The sequence below is a fragment of the Rutidosis leptorrhynchoides genome, chromosome 2, assembly GCF_046630445.1.
Source record: "Rutidosis leptorrhynchoides isolate AG116_Rl617_1_P2 chromosome 2, CSIRO_AGI_Rlap_v1, whole genome shotgun sequence".
In the NCBI taxonomy this organism is placed as follows: Eukaryota; Viridiplantae; Streptophyta; class Magnoliopsida; order Asterales; family Asteraceae; genus Rutidosis; species Rutidosis leptorrhynchoides.
This window is the reverse complement of record NC_092334.1, coordinates 335053587-335068619: the sequence shown is the minus strand read 5'-3', so window position 1 is coordinate 335068619 and position 15033 is coordinate 335053587. Positions and strand designations below refer to the sequence as shown.

Here is a 15033-nt window from a genome sequence, read left to right as displayed (position 1 = left end):
ACCTTGTATTAGGAAAGCAACACGTCCAGTTTACTTGTCCCGTATATTACCTTTCGGTAAACTACCGTCCGGTTGTAAAGGAAAGCGATGAACAAGCAACTGTTAAGGCAATGTCCCGTGACTTGCTTTTGATTATGGTCTATAAACGTGTCGGATGCTAGTACTATCCTTTGTAGGAGCAATAGTAAAGATCATCCTATGATTTTTTGGTCTAGCACAAGGTCCTGTCTCCGACCATGCTATGCAACCACCGTTCTTACGGTTGACACCCGATTTGGTTCAGGTGAATTCCTAGGATTTTACGTTCAATGGTAATGAACGCATTGAAAATAGGTTTTCAGAAAATAAATCGGTTTTAATTTTGATCAAAATATTTTCTCGTTCAAGCTCGAGTTTAGATATCATTGAATTCCATGAGTTTGTAATTCTCAATCTTTAAGGTCAATCTCAAGGATTGAGTAATATCAGGCTTAAAAGCTGATTTTTAATCTTTAAGGAGATTATCCTTTCTGGGGATCTGATTCATTAGTCTTATCAATCTAATTTACACGGTGCCCCCCCATTGTACGAGATAAATCCTTCTCATGGTTAGGATAAATCTGACCACTTGGCGACCCTGTTTGATGCTGAGGTCCGTGGATTTCCTGCTGATTTTAGTGATGACTTTTCTAGATTTTTCGTCAACCTACAGCTGGTCTGGACGACAACTTCTTGACCAAAATCAAGAAGCGCGTGTCTTTTTCAGAAGACTTTACTTCCTTTTAATGATGAAATTGATTCATCGTGTAGATCCATCTTTTCTTTTCTTTCATCGGGTAAAATAGTTAATTTAGTCCAAAACAAAAGCACCTGCAATAAACTTTACAGAAACATGTGCTAGATAGTTTTTAATTGAATAACTAGGTACATTCTCCCCACACTTAGTTTCTTTCTTTGCCTTTTTATTCTCCTTTATTCCATTTTAAATAAATTCAAGCGTTTTAGGGTGTTTCTCAATTTATGTCCTTTCCGAGGTAACGATAATTTCGGTATTAACACCTAGTTTTCACCGTTCATAAATATATATAAACATGATTTTAAATTCATTTAGTTGAAAATTTTTCAAATTTTCATAAAATTTGGCAAATAAACCAAGTATAAACCCGAGAGAATTTATAACCCTTCCCCACACTTGAGATCATGCAATGTCCTCATTTGCATGAAATCAGACTCTAATTATAAATTCATGAGGGTGATTAGTGTAGAAAAGTGATTGAAAATACCCAGTTTGTAATTACAAAGTTCGTCGAATGATAGATGGCGTGCCTCATCGTTCATTCCTTCTTGTTTTATCACACATGCTTTTTTTCAAAAACGGTTGCTTTTCTGAACTGTTTACTAATATTTGAAAAAGCGTCTTTTACCCTAATCATGCATTTTTATTAAGGAGTTATGCACTAACCCGAACCTCTAATTTAACGTTAAGTGGGGTTAGACTTCCCCACACTTAGCTGACGACATGTGAAGTCGGTAGAATAAGTTCCACGAATTAAAATAGTGAGCCAGTTATTTACATCTCGGGTGGTATATATTATATCAATGGGTTTAAAGTTTAGACCCACCTGATCGTCACTACCTAATTCGTTTTTAAGTGTAGCTTTTAGTAAATGGATATGTCTCTTTTCTGGTTCTTGGTCAAATGGATCGATATACACCGACATACTTATTTCTATAGGGTAGAAAATTCCTAATATTTCCTTCCTTTTATTCTCGTGATCAAATTTTTCACCTCTATTACCCGATTGGGTGAAATCCGAGGTGTCATTATCTATTACAGCTCGTAGTTCATCTTCGGTAGATGACTCGTCTATTGAGAATATTGGGTTGGAAGGTTGTGTAATGGTGAAGTTCGGTTTGGCCTCGGGGGTAAAATTTTCAACGTTATCGTTTTCCCAAGAGTACCAATTTGTCACCCTTACTTCTTCTCCATCATCCATTGATGGATTGATGATTTCGTCGGTAGAGGCTAATGTGTCATTATGTTGTGAAATTGGTAAGACTGAATAAAAAGTATCATCGGGATAGTTGGTGATTTTGGAGCTCTCGAATTCATCAAAATTCGATGATCTGAGATTTTCTTGCACACTACTCCTCAGATCAATAGCTGTATAATCTGATAGAGTTTCAACTTGCCTATTTACAAACTCTCTCATTTGTTCATTTTGAGCATGAAGTTCTTCGAGTTTGATTTTCATATAATCTAAAGAATTTTCAGACACATACTTTTCCTCGTCCTCTGGTTGTTGAGTTTGGATATATTGTTGGGAATAATCCCAATTAGAATTGTATTCCTCATAATCATTCCATTCAGGTTCTATGGGTTCATAATTTTTCATAGGAACGTAATAATAACATTCCCATGTTGAGTGAGAATCTCCACAAATTTCACAACCAGTTATTGTTTCGTCATTCGTGATCCAAGATTGACTGAACGAATTACCATCAAAACCCGTTTGAGAGTATTGATTTAATTGATTTTGGAGTTCAAAAAGAGTTTCCAAGGCCTTGTTTTCAAAATTTTCCATTTTATTGCGATGGCCAAATTTTAGCTACAATGTGGTGCATTCACTAATTATCCTATTAGTTATAAAATAGAAAAACTTATATAAGTTGTCCAATTAATGGACTTTTCTGATTTTTGCCCACGTTTCGAATAGCCAAAAGATGCAGCAGGAAGCCAGGACCCTTTAAATCGGAAGCCCACAACTTGCCACTAACAAATCCAACTATTACTACGAACCAGAAAATTTGGATGCCTATTAACTTAACCGCTTAAATAATTTTTCTTTCTGTTTGGAGAATTAGATAAGAAATAGAGAAAATTTCTAAGTCCTAAAAACTAAAGCGTCGAGAAATAAGAAAGAAAAAGATTGCGCGTCGAAAAACGTCGAAAAATAAAAATAAGAAAGTAGCGCGTCGTAACTTAAAAGGTACTAAAATTTATAAACAGCGTCTCAAAATTCTAAAGCACCTAAATTTTAGTCTAAAGAAATAAGCACTTAAGGAATTTTACTGCAAATCCTAAAAATCTAGAAATAAAAACACTAATCTTAAAACTAGATACAAACGACAAAAATACAAATATTACGATTAAACAAATAAAAAGATACAAAAATAAAAATAAGCTTAAAATTGATAAAATTATTTATTTTTATAAAAATATTATTTTTATATTTATTTTATAAACTAATTATAATTAATATTACAAATTAATTAATAAAACTAAACTAATTATAATAATAATTAGGTAAATAGGGTTAAATAAAAAAATAATAAATAATAATTACTCCGCACTTAATGCGAATTAGGGTTTGTGGTGGCCTGACAGGACGGCTCCGCGAGTCGCGGTTCCACCTGGCAACAAACTCCGCGAGTCGCGAAGATTTGAAATTAAAATGACAAGTTTCATTTTTTTTTTAAATATTTATATTAATTAAATAAAACTTATATTTAAAAACTAAAATATAAATACTTTATAATTTTATAAATAGAAATCTAAAAAAAATAAATTTATATATATATATTTTTTTTCGATTTTTAATTTTTTAATTTTTTTTTAATTTTATATTTTTGGACACTTATAATAAATAAGAAAATATTTTTACGAAATAAGAAATAATATATTATTACAAAAATATAGTTTTTCACCCGATCCCTGACAGCGGCGCCAAAAATACTTGATGTTATGCGAGGTGTATATGAAATAGTATTAATTTAAATACGAAATACGACAAAATATTACACAAGTTTTAATTATTTATTTACAAAATGGATATACCTAAACCTTGCTACAACACTATAGGCAGTGTACCTAATCGTAGAGTAGTATAGTTTTTAGTAAGTCCGGTTCGTTCCACAGGGAGACGGTTACACTATATTTTTATATAATTACATTTGTACAAAAATTTATAAATAAATATATATATATATATATATATATATATATATATATATATATATATATATATATATATATATAATATAATAATATATAAAAGAGGGGTTTACCGTTTAATGACCGGTTTGTCGATTTTATATTTTAAGCGAAGCGTAAAGTAAATTTAATTAACAAAATAAAATAAATAACAAAAAATATAAATGACGAATAATTAAAGGTGCGATGAAATATAAAATAAAATAATTATGCTTATTTAAACTTCCGTAATCATGATGTTTGATGTGTTGATTTTAGTTTTATGCCCATGGGTTAATTGTCCTTTGTCCTGGATTATTTAATATGTCCGTCTGGTTTTTGTTCATAACAGTCCATCAGTCATAAATATAAAGTGCGAGTGTCCTCGTCAAATTATCCTTATACCCGAAGTCAAATATTCCAACTAATTATGGACTTAAACTGTAACAAGGTTTTAATACTTTGTTTAATAATTACACCAGGTTATCGACTGCGTGTAACCCAAGGTTTTAATACTTTGTTATCAATTATGCCAAGTGTCCTTGTACATAATTTCACCCCTATTTTAATAATTCTAGTGACTATTAATCCATTCCCGTGTCCGGTTAAATGAACTATTATTCGTACATATAAATTCCCCGCCCATCGTGTCCGATCGAGTGTATATGGTTATTTATAGGGACGTCCAATTGTAAATCTTTATATTAAAATTAACAAACTATCATTTAGTTAAACAAATATAAAGCCCATTAATAGCCCATAGTCTAATTTCCACAAGTGTCGTTCTTTTGTCCAAACCCCAATTATGGTACAAAGCCCAATTACCCCGTCTTTAATATTTAGTCCAACATCATGATTACTTTGGCTCAAATAAGCATAATAATAACTTAAGTACGAGACATTAATTTAAAAAGGAGAACATAACTTACATTGAGTATTTATCGCGTAGTGTTACACGGACAGAATTTCGACTTCAAAAACCCGTAAAATAACCTTTACATAACCCGAACTAATCTAATATAAAACTACCTTATACTATATATATATATATATATATTATATATTCATTTATTATATCTTACAGAGTATTATTATTATTGTGTAAAAATATCGACAGAATGCTCGATCTTTTATAGGCCATTTCTGAATTTTGCAGCTCCGAGAGTTGCGGCATTTTAAGCTTTCAAACTCCGCGAGTCGCGGAGTTTGAAAATCCAGCTCACACAATTTTGGAACCTTGCTTGTCGACATAATTTATATATAAATATAAAATATAAATAATTAATATAATTATTTATATATTATATTATATTCTTGTGCATAGTAGACTTGTAATTTTTGGTCCATTGCGTCGGGCGTTGATAGTTGACTCGGGTACCGGTTCCGGATTTTCGAACGCCTTTTCGTATAATTTAATATCTTGTACTTTGCGTTCCGTAACTTGTACTTTTGTCATTTTTAGACGTTTCTTATCAATAAGTTGAACCACTTGGATTGTATCTTGTACATTTGAGCTTTTTGGACGTTTTTGTCTTCAAATCGTCATTTTTGCCTTTTGTCTTCGCACTTATTTAATATAAATGATTTCAACTTAAAATAGAACAATTACAACTAAATAATTTACATATTGGAAGGATATTGCTACAAAATATATGTTTATTTGGAGCACTATCAATGAGAATACATGCATTTTATGATTTACGTTATGGACACAAGTGATTAAAAATATATATTCTACGTTGAGTTGTGCCACTGGCATACTTCCCTGTAACTTGGTAACTACTATTTACATGAGGTATTGTAAACGCGAATCCTGTTGATAGATCTATCGGGTCTGACAACCCCAACCGGACTGGACGACCAGTATTCAACGGTTGCACAATACTTCATTTCGGTGACTACACTTGGTACGGTGTAGTGAGATTTCATAATAAAGGGAATATGCGACGTTGATTAAATGTTAAGTATGGTTATCAAGTGCTCAACCACTTAGAATATTTTTATTAAAACGTTTATGTATATTAAATCTTGTGGTCTATATTTATAACGCTGCTAGCATTAAACCCATATCTCACCAACTTTATGTTGACGTTTTAAGCATGTTTATTCTCAGGTGATAATTAAAAGCTTCCGCTGCATTATGCCGAATTTAAGCAAGATTTGGAGTATGCATATTTGTGTCAAAAATAAAACTGCATATCGGAAGATTTGTAATGTGAAATATGTTGGAAATCGTATTGTTATTATCAAATGTAAAGTTTGTAAAACTAAGATTATCACTAAACGATAATCATTATTATGCTGTTTGAACCTTCGATTATAATAAAGGTTATGGTTTGTATTATAAAAACGTATGCAGATTTTGAAAAATGTCACATATAGAGGTCAATACCTCGCGATGACACCAATGAGTACGTGACGTTTATATTCGATATGAACGGGACGCTTCAATTAGTAAATTACTAAACGTAATTAAGCAACCAATAGGCCAAGTAATTGTCATTAGAAAATAACAATTAGTATTACGTAGTCATAATATTCCAATTATGACAAAAGTTTAACGTGTACAAAGTACATAGCTCGTTTTAAACGTCAAGTGACACTAACGGTCATAAATGCATTCGAGGATCAAGTTAAGTGATTACGCGCTTAACAACACGTTGTAAGATACTAACGAAAGTAATTAATCCTGAATAAAGATCTCAGAGCATAAACTAGCTCAGTTCGCATATATATGCAGATTCGTGAAAGTATAGAGCACAAAAATATAAGTCAAAAAAGTCGGGTCGTTACACCCCAACGAGTACAAAATTTTACCCAACCAATGCCCACATATATATTTTTTTCCTAACTACCCGCCCGTCACGGGTACCCGCGGGTCACGGGTTTTTTCCGCCCGTTAACATCCCTAATTTCAACAACCCAGGTTCAAATAACACATGCCTGCTTTAGATGGACTAAAATTAGTAACGTGATGGGCTGCTGGCTCATGGGCCCATTACCTCCAAAGCCCACATTTTGACCACTTTATTATAAAAAGTGGGAGTATTCTACCAGTTCAATCGGTATTGAAAGAAAACCTAAGAGCATCAGTCGACTGTCAATTTCGCCGTCATTCAAAATTGACGCTGGCTTCGAAGGTCGGATCGACACCACTCGGTCATCGATTCCGGCGCCCCAACCAAAGTCGACAAATCGACGTTGATTTCTTCTATATTTTTTTTTCATTTTTCTTCTTTTTTTCTTCTCTTTTTAATATTTTCATGTGTAGTTATGTGTTTTGTTTGTGAGCAAAACTTAGTTGCAGGTTTTTTTAGGGGAGAAGATAAGATGAAGAAAAAGAAATTGGCTGCAAAATGTCTACGGTCTGATTTAAATAAAAAATGGTCTGGGCTTGATTTAAATAAAATTTAAATATTTTGTGTTTATCCGATTTTGTTTTCTTAATTATTTATATTTATATATAACTAGTGTAAGTACCCTCTCGTTGCGTCGGGTGCCCTCGCATATCGTCGGGTGCCTTCTCGTTGTGTCAAAAAACGTTTTCTAAATTTAATAGACAAAATTACATCGGGTGCCCTCTCTTTTTGTCAAAAGAGGTATAATTATTGTTTGAAGATCTTGTTAATCATATTAGTTTTTGTTTAACGGTTATGTTAATTAGATGGAAGGATTTGTTAGTTTGTGAATTATTTAAGTTTTTATTTAAGGATCTTGTTCATTTGATTAAAGGACTTGTAAGTTTATGATTGAAGTTGCACTCACTTTTTGTATATGCATTAAGAAGTTGTTCTCATTGCATTAAAAATAGTAAAAACTGGTATATAAAAGGAAATGTGTTACTTGTATAACGTATGTGCACTGAGAACTTGTAATGAATGCGTTAGAAATTTGTACGTGTTTGCTATTCATAAGACTTTACCTTTTGGATGAATGTATAATAATATAATAATAATAATAATAATAATAATAATAATAATAATAATAATAATATAGTAATAATAGTGATAATAATGATAATGATACTAATAACAATAATAATAATAATAATAATAATAATAATAATAATAATAATAATAATAATAATAATAATAATAATAATAATAATATTATTAATAATAATAATAATAATAATAATGTAGTATAATAATAGTAATTAATAATAATAAATAATAGAAAACTTTGGCTAATTTTGTAAATATAATATATATATATAAAATAATAATAATAAAAGGTTGTGTGGCTATTTTGTAAAAACTAAAATTTTAGTGTTTCTTTTCAAAATGTAAAAAGTAGACTAATAATAATAATAATAATAATAATAATAATAATAATAATAATAATAATAATATAAGGTTTTTGTGGCTATTTTGTAAAAACTAAAACTTTGGTATTTGTTTGCAAAATGGTAGAAGTAGACTATTCATAACTAATAATATAAGGTTCTGTGGCTATTTTATAAAAACTAAAACTTTGTTGTTTCTTTGGAAATTGTAAAAGGTAGACTAATAATAATAGAAGATTTTGTGGTCTATTGTTTGCTTGCAAAATGACAAAAGTAGACTATTCATAACTACTTTGTCAATTAGATAAATGGTTAATATAATTTATTTTAATAATAAAATAAAATGATTTAACTAATAAAATAAAATGATAATTTGTTTCATTTATTTATTTATTTAGTTATTTTACGTACAAATTTATAAAAAACAAATGAAATGACCCGTGAAATCACGGGTTTATTTAAACGAAATAATTTAATAACATATTTTAGGTACTAAGTGAATGTAAATGTTAAATTCATTTATTTTAATGACCCATTTGACTAAGAAGATTGTCGTTGTTTTTACAAATATATAGAGACATGTATTTTCGCATACATATGTAACGTAATTAATTTCGTAAAAGAATTCATATTTGAATATTGATAATATAATAATTATAATTATAATTATTATATTAAAAGTAAACAATAATAATAAAGTTCGTTCAAAGTTGAGTATTTATATTTATATTTTTAATAATAATAATAATAATAATAATAATTAGTAATAATAAATTCTTTTAAATTTTTTTAGAAAATTAAAATTATAATTTAGGAGAGATTAATATTTTCTTTTATAAAAGATTTCATATTATTTTATTAATTAAATTAAGACAAAATTTCATTCATCGTCCATAAACTTTACATCAAATTTGACTCCATATCCTTTTTCTTTTTTTTGTGCATTCCTCGTCTCTGATGTATCAAAAATCTACATCGCTCGTCCTCCCGTCTACTTTCTGTCAAAACCAGTCGTTACCTCTTATCACGTGCATATCATGTGAGGGTATTTTTGTTATTTTAATTATCCCTTCATTATTATATTAATAATATATTTATATTTATTATTATTATTATTATTATTATATTATTATTTTTATGGAGGTTATATATAAATTAGAAATACATCGACGGGACCAGTTCAACAAGAAAGGAAATTAGATCTAGAAATGAAATTAGATCCACTTCATATACAAATGAAATTCGTTGGTCACGATTTGGTGTAGATCTGAAAATGTTATATCTGCAAATTTCGACGGTACCAGTCACGATTTCAGTCACGAGGGATGTAGATCCAATACTCCGGTTTCAGTCACGATTTGGTCACGATTTTAGTCACGATTTGGTGTAGATCCAATACTCCCGCGGCCTCAGGTCACGATTTCAGTCACCAATTCGGATCTTGGAACTCAGGGTTCAAGAATTTCATTTGATTATGTCAATTAATTTGTTTTAGAGTTTGAATTTTGTTATGGAGGTTAGTTTTTGTTTGTTAATTGTTACTCCGTATATTTATTTGTAGAAATTTACATATCATTGTTGTAATTGTTATGCAGATTATGTCAATTATTCATGTTTTTATTTAATTTATACATTATATTATAATTATAATTATAATTATGTGTTGTAAGTATATAAAGTTTATGGGAGTGTACTGTGAGAACAATGATGATGATGATGATGTAAAACATAAAATGGAAATGGATTTGATGTTCCATATGCAATATATCGATTATACATAAAGGTAAAATGAAGTTGTAGTGGTGCTGTGTAAATGGGTTTGTAACTTTGTAATGTGAAACTGACGAAGAAAGGGTTAATTAAGATAATGGAAGAGAAGTCAGGTAGATGAAGAAATGAGTAAGTGAAAGATAACAGAACAAAGACAAAAATACCCTCACATGATCTGCACGTGATAGGTGTTAAAGGAAAAAATAAACAGAAAGTAGACGGGAGGATGAGGTATGTAGATTTTTGATACATTAGGGACGAGAAATGCACAAAAAAAGAAAAAGGATATGGAGTCAAATTTGATGTAAAGTTCAGGAACGAGGAATGAAATTTTGTCTTAAATTAATATATAATTATGACAACATCATTATGAAAAGTTAAGAGTAATTAGTTTAATGATGACATCATCATTTTAGAGCTTTATATGAATACTAGTGCAATGACCCGTGAAAACACGGGTTTGTTTAAATGAAATATTTTAATGATATGTTTTAGGTATTAAGTGAATGTAAATGTTAAATTCATTTAGTTTATTGACCCGTGGAACCACGGATTCCGACTAAAAAACTTGTCGTTAATTTTACAAACATAAAGTTTACTCAAAGTTGAATATTTATATTTAAATTTTTAATAATAATAATAATAACTAGATACGGATCGGCCTGCGCGATGCGGCGGGACCTTTCGAATTACATATTCATATTTAACATAACGTTACTTGTTTACAGAGTTAAAAACGTTGTGTTTGGATACATGTGGGTGCTACCTATTATACTAATGGCATGCGAGTTTTTAACGCCGAGAAAATCGCGTAAAAAAGGGGGATGAAACCATCGATATGATGTAGTTAATATGGGTTGTTTATTATACGTGTATATATATATATATATATATATATATATATATATATATATATATATATATATATATATATATATATATATATATATATATATATATATATATATAAAGATATCTCAAAATATTTAGCTTTTTTTTAAAAACGTCCGTTTCGCGTATAGTTAATTGCGTTTTGTTCGTAAAATTATTTCGCGTTGAACGTTGACGTCGGGAAAATTCAACTCGTGGCGTACGGAAAGATACGAGTCGTAAAAATTTGGGTGGAGTTTATTTAAGTTTTTTTATAGAATAATTATGTTACGGTTTATACCCCTAGAAAGTTGACATGTTTAACAATCTTTGGGGGGATGTTTTGTAAATTTGGGGATTGAATTATTGATGTCGTTTGATTAATGTGGGAAGTTAAAAACGACCAAACAGCCCACTCTTTTTAGTAGTGTAGGGGTTAATTATTATTAATAATAAATGCCTTTTAAATTTTTTTAGAAAAATAAAATTACAATTTAAGAGACATTAATATTTCCTTTTATAAAAGATTTTGTATTATTATTTTTAATTAAATTAATATATAATTATGACATTATCATTATGAAAAGTAAAGGATAATTTAGCTTAATGATGATGTCATTTTAGAGGTTTATTAGACTATATAGATAAATAGATATAGATATATAGATATAGACTAGTTGTGGAGCCCTCGCTTCGCGCCGGGGGCTCCGTTTTGAATGCGAATTAAAAAAAAGTCTTTCTTTTTTTGGATCTATTTTGTAAAAAAGAATTTTTTTCGACATCTAACATTGAAGGGTTGTTCCTTTTGTGAAAATTGCTTTTTTAGCGTTAAAGTTAGTTGATCTATTTTGTAAAAAAAAATATTTTTCGACATCTTTTGGTAGCATTGAAGGGTTGTTCCTTTTAAGAAAGTTGCTTCTTTTATCGTTGGAGACAAAAAAAATGTAGCACATTAGTGGCCTATGTGGGTCCTACTGTTTGAGCGCAGTGTAGAAGCCGGTAAAGCGTGGTGGGTGTTTTTGGTGTTAGTGATGAGATAAATAATAATTTATAATATAAGTATAAAGTATGGGGTTCGATTTGTATTTTAATGAAAGTTAGAAGATTGATTTGTAAAAAATTTGTTATGAATAATATTATTCATAACAAATAAGATTTTTTTTGTCTTTTAGTTCTCTCTCTTACACAAAATAAAGTGCTAAAGGAGTGATAAGTCAAATAAAAACAACATCTTAGCCATCTATTTAATTTTAATCCCATCATCTCATCCATTCATTTCAAAATCAAGGCCTAATCACCTAATATGTATAGTTTAAGGGGACAAATTCTCCTCAATACTCCTCATTAAACAAATTAACACGGGTATGTCTAAGCAAATTAGGGGTTCTTTTCAACACACACTATTTACATATACACGTAAGAATGGGTCAATAGCTTAGTGGCGAATGACTCACTCTCTCTTAGCGAGGGGAGGTGAGGGTTCGATTGGTGAGTGTTGGATGAGTTGCAAAGTCAACACAGGGGGCAGCAGCAGCAGCAGCTCAGATGTCCAGAAGATACACATGTTTTGAAACAATTTACATATACACGCTCATAAAAAACACTGGATATAATCTCTAGAAAATAGGGTTCTTGAAACATCTCAAATCAATACGCTTTCCAGATTCATATCGGATCCTGAAACAAAACGTGATGGAGTAAACAACATCGGTCATCGGCGATGGAGATGGGTTTAGGATGAAGATCGGTTCATTCAAGCGATGTTTCAAGGTACCCATATTCTGTATTCAAAACCCTAATTTTGACAAATGTAATTTTCATTCTCATTTATGTTTTCAAAACCCTAATTGTTGTTGAATTTTTACTGAATCTTCGTTGTTTTTGATTATTGTCTTAATTTATTACCGATTTGATTCAAGATATGATAAACCATTAATTTATTACCTGATTTCACAGATTGAAATCAGGGGTTGAAACAACAAAAACGGGAATAAGGCTGCAAAATAAATCATACATTTGCACATTATGTATTGATATGGTATGTTATATACTCCATCATGAATATGATATGAAGTACTAAGTTTGTTTTTTTATTCTGAACATTAAGTTTAGATTACCATCGAATCACGGATACGATCATCAGAAAAACACTGGATATAATTCATGTTCACACTTCAAGGATTAGAGAGCTAAATTACTGTTGATATGGAGAAAAATAATGGGAGTGTGAGAAGAAAATAGGGGTCTCTCTAAAAACACACCTCTAAAATCAAATTCAAGATCATACTTTAAATCGCGTTGAAGTAACCGTCTTCTTTCTATTGTCAATTCTTCTTCATTCCGTAATCAATCTCGATCAGGTATGTAGTTTATTGTTCGTTATTTTCGTTAATACTCGGTAAATGGATTTATGATTTCAATTTATGATCAGTGCTCTATGATGAAATTATATGTAATCGATTTTAGTGTTTTGTTATTACCAACTAATTTTTCGATCGATTTTGATAAATTATTAGATCGGGGGATTTTTTTACGGGTAACGAGTAATGTATAATCGTCGCTTTCTTTCAATCCTATTAGGGTTCTTCAGTGTTATTTGTATTCTACATCATGAACATCATGTATGTCGATTTTGCTGTCTTTTTATTTAATCTGAAAATGAATTTAGGGCTCATACGATTGCTTCAGATAATGATACTGATTTAATTTGATAAATTTTTCTTTTTCTCGAATGGGTTCAAGAACGTAAACTGGAACTTTATCGAACTAATGATGTCTGCAGTTTAGTTAATGATTATGATGTGGGTATCGTGCCTTTGAAGCAGTTAGTTATTGATAACTATTTACATTTTCGTTTACGCCTTAAACTTCGATTTTTTAAGACAATGTGTGCAACTTCAATTCGAATTATTGTGTTGATGACTTTTTTTGTCTTTTGTAGAGTTGCTTGGGTTCTCTTATTCCTACAAGACTTTTGAATATTTTGATATTTTTGTTCTTCGTTTCTCATGTTTATTGGGATATATTGTATTATGTAGCCGTGGCCATTGAATGTGTAATAAGAGCAGCTCCTGCTACTGCACAGATGGTTGAGATTGTGTCCACTAATGATGCTGGGATCTTAACCTCTGAGGGTACATTGAACTTCATAAACTGATATTGCTTCAGTCTACTGTGTTTGATAATTTCATATATTCCTTAGCCTCAAGGATTTTGATGATGGATCAATCTATTCATTTAAAAATCTACTTTACTCTTTCGTCCAAAACATCGATTTGAAGATCGCTATTTGGCATCCCAATTAGCAACGACGTTGTTTCATTTACAGAATATGAATCTCAGCTCGCAAATTGATTGACGAATATATTACCATGTGTAATATATATCTTTTGAAGGTCTAGGATGATGTTTGCTGTAGCAAGCCACGTTTTAAGGTACCCGTATACATGATTCGAAACGCTAATTTTGACAGAAGATATTTTGTTTCTCATTTTTATATTTAAAACCCTAATTTTGGTTACATTTTTAGCGAATAAATTAGTTATTTTTGATATTGGTTTTATGTTAGTCCTGATTGAAACGAACCATGATTTATCCTATCTACTATTTGATATGCTTTTGTGTTGTGATTGATTTATACCAACTAAATTCAGATGTGGAGTCCGTCAACTTGATTACTTCCCTTCCACTGTATAGCTTTAGAAGAGGTATGAAATTTTTATCTATAAGTGTGAAACATCTAACTCAAGACCAACTTTATTATGTTCACTTATGTTGATGTTCAGGTGGGAGTTTGTTATTAAGAATAATTTACATAATTACAATACTCCTCATACAAGGTTTGATATAACTTGGAATGCTTCCATTACTTGGATATCAATACCCTTCATCGTTTGCGTTTAAAACTCAGTATTCTTTTTTTACACGATGAGTTTGCGACAACTGATATGTTTGTTTGGACTTAAGGGCCTGACCCATTACTTAAAGCCTCCTTTGAACATGATGTGAAGTTTAACGAGTTTATTTGGATTATTGGTTCTTATGTGTTCCTAATCAAATTAAGTAATTTATAGATTTTGGTCTTTATCCCATCTTTAAATGACTGATTAAAATACTGGAAATGGGTAAGCATGTGGATGGTAGATCGGTAGTGTTC

At 30.3% G+C, this 15033-nt stretch overlaps 1 long non-coding RNA gene across 4 annotated transcripts; it reads left to right on the top strand.

Annotated features, from left to right (window-relative positions):
* Window positions 1-12490: 12490 nt before the first annotated feature.
* On the top strand, window positions 12491-14817 carry LOC139891904 (uncharacterized). Of its 4 annotated transcripts, XR_011773897.1 has the most exons (6): window positions 12491-12647; window positions 12834-12915; window positions 12985-13237; window positions 13819-14311; window positions 14531-14584; window positions 14663-14717. It is a non-coding gene; the product is annotated as an uncharacterized lncRNA (long non-coding RNA). The 4 variants fall into 4 exon arrangements; XR_011773896.1 differs by having other exon boundaries at window positions 14531-14817; XR_011773898.1 differs by lacking the exons at window positions 14531-14584; window positions 14663-14717 and having other exon boundaries at window positions 13916-14444.
* The last annotated feature ends 216 nt before the right edge of the window (window positions 14818-15033 follow it).